We start from the raw sequence: 13,797 nt of genomic DNA, 5'->3' as shown, positions 1-13,797 counted from the left end.
TTCCCTCTCCCCTCCCTCTCTCCCCTCCCTCTTTCCACTCTTCCTCTGAAACGCGGGCTAGACATGCCGAAACTTTCTCCTGCGCAACGCCGCGATGAGCTCTAGCGCATGCGCGTCCCCTCCGCTTCTCTCTCCTCTCCCACGCTGCCCCCCTCTCGCCCGCCTGTCGACCGCGTTCCCCGCTCGCCCTGTGAGAGTTAACGGCCAGGCTAGATGGAAGATACGACTCGCGTAGCGTCCCTCTTCGCGTTCCACGACGCGAGGTCGGTAGCATGCCCAACGAACGCCAACGGAACGCGATCGTGCAAGTGCTCCGGCTTCGCATCGCCTCATGGTCCCCTTTAGCGGGAGATGGTGTAATTTTTTTGGGGAACGTTACTCTGCTTAGGAAACCAGACTTTCCGTTTGACTTCCCACAAATTTCCTTCCTCAAGGCTTCCATCAAGTATCGTTGCGCAAGTTTTCACGAAGTTCCGGAATTAGGGAGCTGACGCAACGGCAAAATTCTTTCATCTCCCTACACATCATTTCTTTCGAGGTTCGAAAGAACGCTGTTCTTTTTTCATTTTTGAGAACTTCATTGCGCAATAAATGATTAGCTTCTCGTGTAGCATGCATTTGCTTTGTTTTCTACTTTCTCGCAGAGAACAATTTAGTAGAGCTGTTGTTAACGTACAGCAACTTTTATTCTTGGCCTTATCACTAACACGCACATGCTCAGCGTTTTGAAATGTACAGCACATTTGAATATTACGCGTCAAATGCACCTTTCTGGTAGCCTTGCTTAAGTGTAGAAAACATGCTGATGTTTTCTTCTGTACCGTGTATGTTGTTATTCGTCCAAGCCTTAATTAAAGTGCATTGTCAGGCAGCTTTATTTTATGAAGCCGTGGCTTTCTTTTATGCAGGAAGAAAGTTCGCAATGAGAGCATGCAGCTCTTTCTTAAACCCGCCTCGCTTCCAAATATGAGGGCACGTTAATATTAACGAATGCGCTCTCGAACCCAAAAGCCGCTCTTGCAAAATTACTCTAAGTATATAGTTTTCACGCTGTGCTTTGCCTCGAAAATGGAAATGTCATAAGGTTAATCACAGAAAAAAAATGGTTTCGTAGCTTTTTCCTTTACGGGATTATTGCAGTCGAAACATTCGGTGAACATTTTGAGCAGCCTTATTTCATTTCACACCGTTTCTGTATACTTTTCGAGTAGCAGCTAATTAGGAAGTTAAGCTTGGTAAAATTTCAACGCTCATTGCAGGCAGTATCGAAACAGAGCGCGCAGTGCTACTAAGCTTGCGACGAAGTTTTAGTGATGTTACTAATCTTTGATGTTGCCAAGCATGGTTACGAGGCAAAATGCGCACGTAACAATATCTGCCGAAATCGTCTGACTACAACTTCCGTCGTCTCTTTGATTAAGTTTGAAGTTTATTCTGCACTTATTAGTCTGTACTGAAAAGTTACCACCACTCTGATTAGACTACGAGTTCTCCGCTTCTTGAGAAACTGTGCTTTTCGCATTACACAAAACGAATGCAGTACTGTCCCGTCCGTTTCCATTTAGTTCTTATATAGAGCATGTTCTTTGGGACAAAGAATACAGAGAATGGCAGCCTCGTTTTTTTATGTTAAATTATTCACGTGTCTTCGTTTCTAGGGCGGCGTATTTAACTAATTAAAATTACGCGTATTGTATCCCTTGAATGTGTTCACGTACTTTTGTTGTACACTGGTACGGCTTTGTTTTTCGTATGTCTCGCACATTCAAAAGCTTTTTTTTATCTTTGCAACTGTAATTGTTATCACTGCCTTAGACTCGCAGGCGCATTGCCTTTCAAAAGACCGCAGTTTCCGCCTGCTTTGAGGAATTAAATTAAGACAGCAGCTGGCGTTACTAGTTCTATGTTATCACTCCTTGAACTTTTATTCAGAAGCCCTGAAAACATTCATCTATATCTCTTAGTGCGCCAGATAAAAGCCCTCACCGATTATTGCCTTTTTTTAAGACTACACTCTAAGCCAAAAGAGAGCAACGGGGGTATAGGGGTTCCTCCTTTGAGGGGGCAAGTGCACTGCCACTCCCATTACTCTCCTAAAAGGAGCAACGGCAAGGGGATGAACCGTTGCTCTCCTTTCAGTTGCTCCTTCAGGGGATGAACGGTTAGTCTCCCCACTTGCTCCTTGAGGACCAACTGTTACTCCTTCCTGATGCTCCTCAAGGGAGCAACGGATGCTCCTTCCCGTTACTCCTTAATTTCTTCTGGGGCCAAAAAAAAAATTCGTGTTTGATTGACTTATAGAGCATATTGAGGTTTATACAGACATTTGTTTGGATGTACAAACGATATACAGACATCTCACTCAGAAATAAATTTCAGAAAACTTGCAACAAACACACAGGATTCGAACTCGTGACCCCTTAATCTCCATGCGCGTACGCTAACCACTAAGCCACCACACGCTACGGCCCCGTTTGGAAGGAAACGGGGTTATGTATGTACCGACGGGTCGTTGCGCGTTCTGACACGTTAAGGAAATGAGCATAGGTGTGCAGAACCATTGGTGATGTTCAAAAGAGAATCGAAAGTAACAGTGTAAACATCTGAAAACGTCAGGGTAATGAGTCTCTCGCGAAAACACAGGCTTTGCCAGAGGTCCCTTTTGCGCTAGCTAAAAGGCCAGCAATTTCTTTTTTTTTGCCCGGAGGTGTGTTTTCTTCTTTATTATCATTATTATTATTAATATCAATATTAATAATTTTTTTTTTTTGCGGAAGAGTCACCTCCCCTTTGAAAAGACAACACAGCTTGAGCTGATAACGTCCATTTGCTCTGAGATTAAACACAAAGTCAAACTACCGGACCCGATTGCGATAGCTGCCCTCCAGCAAAATCAGCAAGTGACAAGGTAGAGATGACGGGGGGGGGGGGGGGGTCAGCGGCATTAGCTCGCTGTCAGTCTTTCTGCGCATCGCGATAAAAGTGTTCGTTGCGTGATCTCTTCTGCAACCCTGCAGTCGGGGCTTTTGCTGATTTGTACTGGAGACGGCCGTTCAGCAAAAAACCGCAAATGTAAAGTCTATCAACTGTGTACTTCTCTCAACCGCTTCTTTGTCGTGAAGTATACACGGAATCTCGCGAAGCTTCGCATTTTATTGCCACATTCTCAGGCTATATATTTATGCCAAGTGTACGCAAACACACCAGTTAGCTTGCGACGACAGCAGCTTCAAGTGCTGGCGTTCTAGTGCAACCATGCCTTTTATTAGGAACGTTTAGCTTGTATTATGGGCTTTTAGCTTTACGTTACCGTGTTACGAGTTGCCGGAAGGAATCTGTGCATGCGCGGGCCTTTACGGAACGTGAACTACTCGCCGGATTGGCTTTACATGTATACGGCCCTATCTCGCAAATCCACCTTCGTTCGCGGCTACTCGCGATACCCGCTTCACCGAGGCTCCAGCCGCCGAGTAAAAATAAGCCGAAGTGCGAGCGCCAATTGCGATCACCTTGTTTCAGCGGCTAAAGTCACTAGAGTGAGTTGAAATAGAATACCGAAGCTGTAAGCACGTGAGAAGCCTTGACATAAATACCCCGACGGATGGATGGATGGATGCTATGAGCGTCCCCTTTATAACGGGGCGGTGACATGTCTGCCACCAGGCTCGAAGGATAAAAAAGAAAAAAAAGAAAAAAAAACTTCCTTGTTTCATGTTGTCCTAATGCCTTATCTACATTGATTAAATCTATGTTATTATAACAAAAAATATAAATTCACAGTCCATCTCTCTGCCTCTTAAGGCAGAATAACCTTTTTTCCCCCAATTATTTATTTTTGTACTTTATCTCTACTTTTCTGCCACCAATACTCTAACCGTCTCTTACTTATTTCTATCGCGGGCGTGTTCAGCTTTCCATTGTTGTCCCTAAAACCCAAGGCTTCATGTAGACTCGTGCCCACACGTATACCTGGGTGAATATCGCCACATTCAATCAGTACATGTTCCATCGTTTCCTTAGTTCCCCCGCAGCATGTACATAGTTCTTCTTCGTTACTGAATCTCGCTTTATAACTACGCGTTCTCAGGCAGCCCGACCTTGCTTCAAACAGTAAAGCGCTTCCCCTTGAATTATCATAAAACCTTTCCCTCCTTATTTCGTTTTTTCCTTTTCGGTAGTTACTCAGAGCCGGCTTCTTTTCCATCGCTGTCATCCAATAAGTCTTCTCCGCCTCTCTGACCTTCCGCTTAATGCTCCTTGTTGTCATATCGCCCGCACTGCCAGCCGTATATTTACTGGTGAGCCTCCTAGTTCTTTTTCTCCACTGCGTGTCAACGCTTTTTCTATACAAATACCTGAAAACCTTCTCTGCCCATCTACTCTTCTTCATTTTCCTCAGCCTCTCTTCAAATCTCATTTTGCTCTGCGCTTCCCTCACTTCAAAGCCTGTCCATCCCATATCACCCTTCACCGCCTCATTTGTCGTCTTCCCGTGAGCGCCCAAGGCGAGGCGGCCCACCGTCCTTTGATTTACATCCATTCCTGATTGCACCTCTGACTTCATGCACACCACTGAGTTCCCAAATGTAAGCCCCGGAACCATCACACCCTTCCACAGCCCTCGAAGCACCTCGTACCTATTGTATCCCCATAAAGCTCTGTGCTTCATAATTGCAGCATTCCTCTTTCCCTTTGCTACCGATGCTTTCTCTTGTACCTCCATATATCTATCCCCCTCATTTACCCATACTCCGAGGTACTTGTACTCGCTTACCCTCGGTATTTTTTGGCCCTGTATTAAGACCGTATGGTCTCCGTGATCATTGAATATCATCAATCCACATTTTGTTGCACTAAATCCTAGTCCTAGAGCCTCACACTCCCTTCCGCATATATCTGCCAGTCGCTGTATATCATCTTGACTGTCCGCAAATAAGACAATATCATCAGCATAAAATAGACCTGGAAGCTTCTGCTCAACCATCGCTCCGACCTGTTTGTGTGACAAATTAAATCCAATGTTGCTACCTTCTAGCGCTTTTTCCATCCTCGCCATGTACAGCATGAATAACAGCGGGGACAAAGGGCATCCCTGTCTCAGCCCCTTGCTAATTTCAACGCTGTCCTTGCTACTTATTCCTTCCCATTCTATACAAACTGTATTTTCTCGGTATATTTCTCTCAAAAGCTGTACACAGTCGTCACCTATGCCCACTTCCTTCAATATATCCCACAAAATTTCCTGATTAACGTTGTCATACGCCCCGGTGATATCTAGATAAGCTACGTATAAGGGCCTGTTTTCTATTTTAGATATTTCTATACACTGGGTAAGAACAAACAGATTATCGTCTAACCGTCTGTCGATTCGAAATCCATTCTGAAGTTCTCCCAAAATATCATTTTTTTCTACCCACGCTTCTATTTTTAATTTTACTGCCTGCATCGCCAACCTGTATAGCACCGATGTAATTGTTAGGGGTCTATACGAGCGAATGTTATCTTTTTCTCCCTTGCCTTTATAGATTAAGTTCATTCTACTTTTTCGCCAACTGTCTGGTATTTCCCTCTCCTGTAAGCACTTTTCTACGGCTTTCAGCAGTGCTTCTTTAGTGTTATGTCCGAGTTCGTTAATGAGGCTGACGGGAACCCCATCTAAGCCCGGAGTAGTGCGCTTAGGAATTTTTCCTTCGGCCTTCTTCCAATTGAGATTCTCTAGTACTACATCTTCGTCGGTTGCTCTCCTTTGCGTACTTTTACTCACCGGGGGAATCCCCTGGGGGACCTTTTTAAACGAATCGGCTGTTATCTTTCGAATGTAACCTAGCGCTTCATATCCTTCGAATTTATTTCCTCCTTCATCTACCATATGTTGTTGCATTGTGACAGACTTCCTACCCAGCGCTTTTAGGTGGCTCCAAAATATCCTAGGCGCGGCCTTCTTCTTTTCGCGAATCTCTGTCATCCAGCGTTCACTTTCACCTTTAATTTTTGCCTCGACTAATTTCTGCACAATGGATTTTTGCTCTAAATATATTTCCCATATTTGGTTAACTTCGTCCTGTGGCCGCTTCTCCTTTTTTGCCTGTCTGTGCTCCCGTGATGCCTGACGTCGCATCTCGATCGCTTCCCGGATTTCTTTGTTCCACCAACTTTTTGGCTTTTTCTTTCCTTTCCAACAAATAGTTTTCTTCTCTATTTCCATTTCTTTCGTGATTACATGTAGCAGCTCACTATACTTCCAGTCTTTGCCTGGTAGTTCGTCTACTTTTTCCTCGACTCTTGCGGCTATATTTGTTATTTGTTTGTCATTTAGATACGAGCTGCCAAACTTTGATTCTATGTTCTTATTTTCAGTTTTATATCCCATTTGTAATATTATGCGTTTATGATCACTACCCAAGCTGTTAATGCCTTCTTCGTCTATTCTCATGTCTCTAAGTTTGTCATATATTCCTTCTGTCATGAGACAGTAATCAATGCTCGATTGCCTGTTTCCGACTTCCCACGTGATCTGCCCCTCACACTTAGGCCCCACGTTAACTATCTCAAGACTATGTTGCTCGCAGAGATCTAGCAATAACTTGCCATTGGTGTCTGAATATCCGTCAAGGTCATGAATGTGAGCGTTCATGTCCCCTAGAAGGATTATTTCGGCATCATGACCAAATTCTTTAATATCGGTGCTTATGCATTTCACTATCTCCAGATTCTTTTCTTTGCAGTTATTCCCCGTCCACAAGTAAGCTACACCTAGCCACGTTTTCTTTCCACCTACTGTGCCCGAAACCCATATGTGCTTTGAACACGTATGTTTCACTCTCTCCCATTTTGTTCTGCTATGAATTAGCATTCCAACCCCCCCACCTCTCCTTTCTGATGTGATCCTGTTACATCCTTCCCAAACATAATTTTCAATATGTGGTGGCTCTTCCAAGTCTCTAAGGTGTGTTTCTGTAACCGCATAAACACCTATCTGTTCCTTGTTTAACTGTCTCTCAATCTCTAACCATTTTGCCTTTTTTCTGCCACCCTGCATGTTAATGTAACTAATTGCAACACGCGCCTTCTCCCTTCTTTTACCTTTTCTCTGTTTTTTCGCTATACTACCTGCCAAAGAGTCCCCCTGGTTGTTTTCCTCATTACAAGCTACCTTGGGCACCGAAGGGCCCGCGTGCCCCCCAAAAAAGCTACTGCGCGTCCTGCAAGACGCCAACCCACCTCATGGCCAAGCCTCCTATCGAAGTGTATTCCGTCTCTTCGAAAACCACCCCACCTGTGCACCTCCCTGTTTATATCCACTACCTCGATGCCTTTCTCTCGACTAATTCGCCATATCTCTTTGTTTGCGACGACAACCGCTCTTTGCAAGCTGATATTTCGCACTGGTACTTCCGGTATTGTGCATACCACTATCTGCACCTGAGGGGAAATGGCGCGCATGTCATCGACCCCTTTCGCCAATGTGGTCGCTAGTTCGGCTGATTCTTTACTCAAGACGTCGTTTAGACCTCCCGCGATTATCACGAGGTTACGTCCATTAGACTTAGTTGCGAGTTCTGCGCTAGCTTGTCTCATCACTGATCCCAGCCTATGTCCCGGGAACTTCCCTATTAAAACTCGTTTGTCGCCTCTCACCCTTTCCTCGATTGCTTCTGCGCATGTAGCTAAATTCGAGTCCCCGGCGATTATCACGTGATCCGACTTTTCTGCTGGACTCTCCCGCACCTGGCCACTGCCCCCGTTACTAGCGCGTGCTACTGCTGTTGTTTTGTCCCCTCCCGTTCCCAAGACTACTTCGCGGAAAGTGGGTCCTGTGACCCTTGCACCTGTCTTTTCCAAACCTGTTTCCCCCTTCGCGCCTACCACTGTCGGGGTCGATGCCCCATTGTTGCCGCTGTCGCTTGCTACCTTTGCTGGCATGGCTACCTTTGCTAATCCCTCCTCCGCTGACTTAAGCCTTTCCGCCATAGCCATCGTTTTTTCCCGCTCTGTCGCTACCGCTTTCTCCAGCTCGGAGATTCGCACCATGAGCTCATTCTGGGCGGCCATCATTATTTCCATTTTCGCCTCTAACTCGCATTGCTTACACTTGGCGTCAGCTGTCTCTGTCGTCTCATCCTCACAAACCTCTATTTTCCGCCCCATTCCGCATCCTGAACACTTTACGGTCTTTTACGGCCATTCCGCATCCTGAACACTTTACACTTAAAGCCAAATGATATCACAAAACTCCGCAAGTACGTTACACGTCAAAGCACCTGTGCACCTTTCAGCCACGTGGTGGCCGAACAAACAAATATTTAAAAAAAAAAAAAACACCCGAGGCGAACACCCGAGGCGACTGTCACACCACTTTGTACCAACAGTACAAAGTTGTAAGCTCTATTAAGCTGCAATCTAGTGGATTAACTAAAAAAACAAGCTCGAATCATGCAAAAAAAAAAAAAAAAAAAACACTTATCTGACGCTGTCATTCCGGAGCCCACGAAAAACACGTCCGTCCTCTAGCAGCACCAAACACTGAATAAGTGGCGCCATCTAGCGGGAACAAGATGACCCAGGCAAGCAAAAAATTGTTATTGCAGAAACATCGTGCGTTCTACTTCTGGTGTAAATGCCTTGCCGCGGCATAATTACGAATGAATTATCTTTTCAGTCGTTTTTTTCCTCAAAAACACTAGGCGAAAACAAACGTGCCCATACTATGGTTGCACGAAGCGTCACAAGATGGCGACACCATCGTCGGATAACTCGGTATTCTACACCCCTTTGCGGATACCGGGATACTGTACACGCTAAAAACCCATCGTGATTTTGCCGCAGCGGTGATACAATCTTATTTAAATTAAATATAATTGAAGTGCAGTTATCATCACCATTTCATGGTTTATTCAAACGTAAAGGTATCCGTTTACGTACTTGCGTAAACGTTTACATACGGGGAGCTAAAACTTTTCTAAAACATGTGTTCCGGTAACATAAGGTTAAAAAGTGTACGTACAAGCAAAATGTCCCTATTAGCGTGCGTATCTCTCTGTTCAGTTTACAAAAAGTAGTTTCCTTACGCCAGCCCGCAAGGAAATGTGGCCCATGCATCGACCGATACAGGGTGCGTCCTGCAGGAGAGCAACGGTTGCGCGCCGAGAGCAAATGTTGCCGTTCGTCCTTCTGTTGCTCCCTTCCAACTTAACCCTAAACGGTTACTCCCCCAACTTGAGACATGTCAGCCATCTTGTTCCAGTTGGTCTTTTTGGGGAGTAACAGTTCGTCTTTAGGACTAAAACCCGCAGTTACTCCCATTTTCCCCATTTTTGGCTTAGAGTGTATACACAAATGAGTGGTTCGAGGGACTGAAAATTTGGATTTTTGCATTTCACCATATCACCTTTCAGTGTCTTCCGAAAACCGAGCATCAGGCTTTCAAAGAGGAGAGAACGCTTAAATACTGATTTTTAATGGGACATGAGGCTGAAGAGCGCAAAGCATATAGTACTTTATTATTTTGTAACGTGTAAATCAATTGCCTTTCTCTTTTAAAAAAAACCATCTGAAGCGAGACACCGACAAGTTCAGAAATAACACATGACAGTCAAGGCGCTGTTACAAACAATTCCACACGCACGCACGCACGCACTCAATCACTCACACGCACCCTTCCCCCCCGACACATACCCCACCCATACACGCACACACACACACATACACATGCACACAAACGCACGCACGCACACCGACACACACGCGCACGCACACACATACACATACACATACACACAACGATCATGTCCGTGCTTTTAGCCCATGAAGCACTCTCGCACGCATCCTATGATAACGGTTCCTGCTAGGTCGGGGAACGTCTAATGAAACAATCCCCAAGTATGGCCTGCCTTATGAAACGAATCATAGTTTGTTGGTTTGATTGGTTTGTGTGGCTTGACTTCCCAAGGTAGCTCAGGACATGAAAGACGGTGTAGTGGAGGGCTCCGAAAAATTTCGACCACCTGAGTTCCTTTAAACCGCGCTGACCTCACACAGTACACAGCCTTCGGCATTCAGCCTCAATCAAAATGGCACCGCCGTGGCCAGGATAGAGCCCTCGTCTTTCGGATCAGCAGCCGAGCACAGTAACTAACGAAGGACCGCGGCGGCTTGGATCATGGAATTTGCGCATAATGGGACATTAGCAAATGTTCAGAATGTGAGTTGAGAATTATGCACCAATTAAGATTGGATTTACTTGAATCTCTAACACGGCTGTTTCTAAGTGATTCGCAGAAACTCATGGCGGCTGATCTTCGTTCCGTGTTTGAAAACCCCATGTGTGTATGGTGCACTATGGATACTGGTAGATCACAAACCGAGTACAATATGTAATGGTCCTTATACCTAAAGATGCCCTGCAACACGTTTCCAAGTAAGCATCGAATGGCTTCATGAAATGACTTCATTGCCTCGCGCATCGGCTGCCGCAAAAATTTTTAGAATCCTGCAAGTTCGAGCGTACTTACAGGGATTTGTCGCACTCTTTAAGCGCGTTCACTCTCCTTTCGTACCAGCGAGCGCGCTGAAAGGTAAGCAGGGCAGGGCAGGGGAGATGAGCAGGGGGCAAGAATTAATAATAGTCTGATCTACGAGACACTTAAAGAGCTCACCAAGGCAAATCATAAGCATCATGAAATAATGTTCCAGTGGGATACCGGGACATTGCAACATTCCTTTCAACACAGCAGCTGATGAAGCAGCACGACAAGCACACCGCAAAAAAAGATATCGTTTCTATTTCTATATCAATAAATGAATGGCGAAGCATTTTAAAGACACAATTTTTCAATATGTGTAGAAATACTTGGTTTGACGAAAATTCTAAAAGCTGTGATTTATATCATATCGATCCACTTATCAAATTTGAAATTCCGTTATCTTTAGACAGAAGTGTGGAAACCCGTTTTCACCGAGTAAGGCTAGGCACTACCTACACCAAGCATTTTTTAAACAAAATTGGCCGCGCTGAAACTCCTGTGATTGTGCATTCGTAGATGAAGACATATATCATCTTCTGCTAGAATGCCCACAGCACGACGCACCAAGACACCGACTTAAATCATCGTTAATGACATTAGACCACAGACCACAAAGGAAACTTGTGGGCCCGTGGCCAACAAGAGGTTTACACAATTGTGCTTCAAAAGCATTGAAAATTTTTCTTCAAGACAGTGACATTCTTGGCAATTACTAGCGCATTTAAGCTTTGTTTTGTTTTAACGGCAGGGTGTATATTTATGAGCGTGTTGACAATTTTTTTTTCTTGGTTATGTTATGCCACAGTTGCTCTTCACTTTTTAAACATCACCGTGTGTAGACATATATGTGATTGTTGAATATGTTGTTTTGATTGTTATGTTATGTCTTGACTGTTACGCTAAGTTGTATGTTGTATGTACTGCGGGTTAATTGTGATTAGAAATTTGGACCCTATGTACTTTATGTTTAGGGACCCTATGTATTCCAAGAGCTAAGGGGTACTTTATGTACTCCTTGGCTGTGTACTTTTGTTATGTACTTATGTACTTAGCTATGTACATTGTGTTTATGGACCCTATGTACTCCAAGAGCTAAGGAGTAGCCGGTGCCTTATTTGTGCGCCAACATCTCCTTACATCATGTCAATAATAAAAAAAAGCTACGCGTGCTCGTCAGCGCACGTCATGACCTTGAGCACTTTTTCTTCTTTTTTTTTCTTCGAACGCGCGGCGTACATGAAGTGTTACCGCGAGCGAGTGCGCGGACATGTCGCGGCGTCCCGTGGAGGCCGGGGTAACAATGCAGCCACGATGCTCAAATCAGCCAATGGCCGTGGACTTTGTGTTTATGGCCTGGTCATACCGGTTTATGGCATCATTTGTCGAGAGAAGAGCGAGCGATTTCTAGCTGTCTTTCAGAATTAATTGTAAATTCCAGTCCGCGTGCCGCGTTATAATGTTGGTCTCACATGTTTTCAGGAGATTCGACTACCGATCGCCAACGTTTCCTGACCATGCTGAAAAAAGTGTTGCAGGGCCCCTTTAAGACTTACACGCGGTGCTTTACCGCAGCTGAAAGCCGCGTCTAGACTATTTAGAGCGCATTAGGCACTCGTTCCTGGGCTGAGCGTCGTTCCTCGTCCTCGCCGTAACCAGAGAACGAGCGCAGCGAAAGACCTCCAGGTTCGCGCGCCTCGTGTAACGCGACGCTCTTCTTTTGCCGATGCCGACCGGATTACTGTATAGCCTCCGAAACTGAAAATGAAGGAATTCACCGACAAATACGATGCTACCTAATGCGAATTCTGAACGCAGCTTCGTGTTGGGGCAACGCCAACTGTGTTTGAAGTTTTGGCTATCCGCAGTTATAGGACCGTTACACATTGTCACATATTGTCATTGACTTTGTTACATATTGCCACAGAAACTGCCAGCGCTCGAGTGCTACTACACACACCACTCTGTGCATTGCAGGTGTCGCGAACCAAGCAAAATACTGACAGCCCTATTACGACAAGCGAAGCCAGCTGCAGTGCACGCGCCAGCCCTGCATGCGCACGATCTCCGGCAGTGGGGCCAGCGCGCGTGACGGAGCAAGATAGCTAGGTTGGAGGCCAGTTGCTCGTGCTATCGAGAGGCTCCGCGTTCGCTTTCTGTTGTCCTAGTTCGCTCTATCGGTTACGCCGAAGCCAGCCAACAACGGCGACGCCGCTCAACGCGCCTAAGAGCCTCGCTCTAAAATTTTTAGGAACTATATACAGTTGAGTGAACGAGCACAACGGAATATATCCTGGCTCGCGCACATCGAGCCACGCGATGCACACCTTCTGTTGCCATGGCCGACTGGATTACTCTTGAACCTTCGCTCTCAAAACAGGAAGTACCAAAAATAAACAACAAAACATAATAAATAAAAAGTGTAAAATATAACAATAAGAGACTATAAAACATTATTATGATGTGTTCTCTCTAACAAAAAGTGACAGAAGTTTTCAATAAAATTTAACAATAGAAATAAAATAAAAAATTAAATAGAACAAAAATGAAAGAGTACTCTCTAATTTTGTATGAACTGTTTCTTTAAAATTATTTGCCTAAATAGATCGCGAAATGAAAACATCCGGACAGCTGCGCTTAAATTTCGCACCAGGTATTATCGTTTTGACAACTGGCATGTTTACGGTGTTATGATTGACCGTCGGTGGCGACGTAGTGACTATGGAAATGGACGGGCCATCAGTTCTCACACTACTAATGCACCTGCATCCATCCCAGAAACGCACTCCCCATGACGGGAGAAGCGCCCGACAATGGGAAAAGCCTCGAACGAGCTCTGTTGAGCGGCAGATATACAATGAACCAGCAGAGAGACGTCAAAGTTGGCGACGTCTTCACAATGGGCCACTTTGACATGGTTTGGTATGTCGCGGTGCCGACCGTTCCTGTATGTTTTGATAGGAGCCAATAAGTCACCGCAAACCCTTTCCTGCCCTTCTGGGGAGAGGCAGATGAACTTGCCCGAGTAACCTGTTCTCCCGGCTGACCCCACAGGCGGGTCGTTGACCGCAGGACCTTTGTTGTTACAGTGAGTGCAACGACCCCTCAGCGACAGTGTCCGCAGGACCTTTGTTGTTACAGTGAGTGCAGCGACCCCTCAGCGACAGTGTTATTGACTGTTGCCATGGTGGGCGTTGTCGTGTGTGTGATTGGTTACAGTCAAGGAGGAGCCGGCATAAGGGGATATAACGACGGTGCTGGGTGAGAAAAAGGGCTC

This window comes from Rhipicephalus sanguineus, chromosome 8 (genome assembly GCF_013339695.2).
Source record: "Rhipicephalus sanguineus isolate Rsan-2018 chromosome 8, BIME_Rsan_1.4, whole genome shotgun sequence".
In the NCBI taxonomy this organism is placed as follows: Eukaryota; Metazoa; Arthropoda; class Arachnida; order Ixodida; family Ixodidae; genus Rhipicephalus; species Rhipicephalus sanguineus.
Note: the sequence above shows the minus strand (reverse complement) of the source record.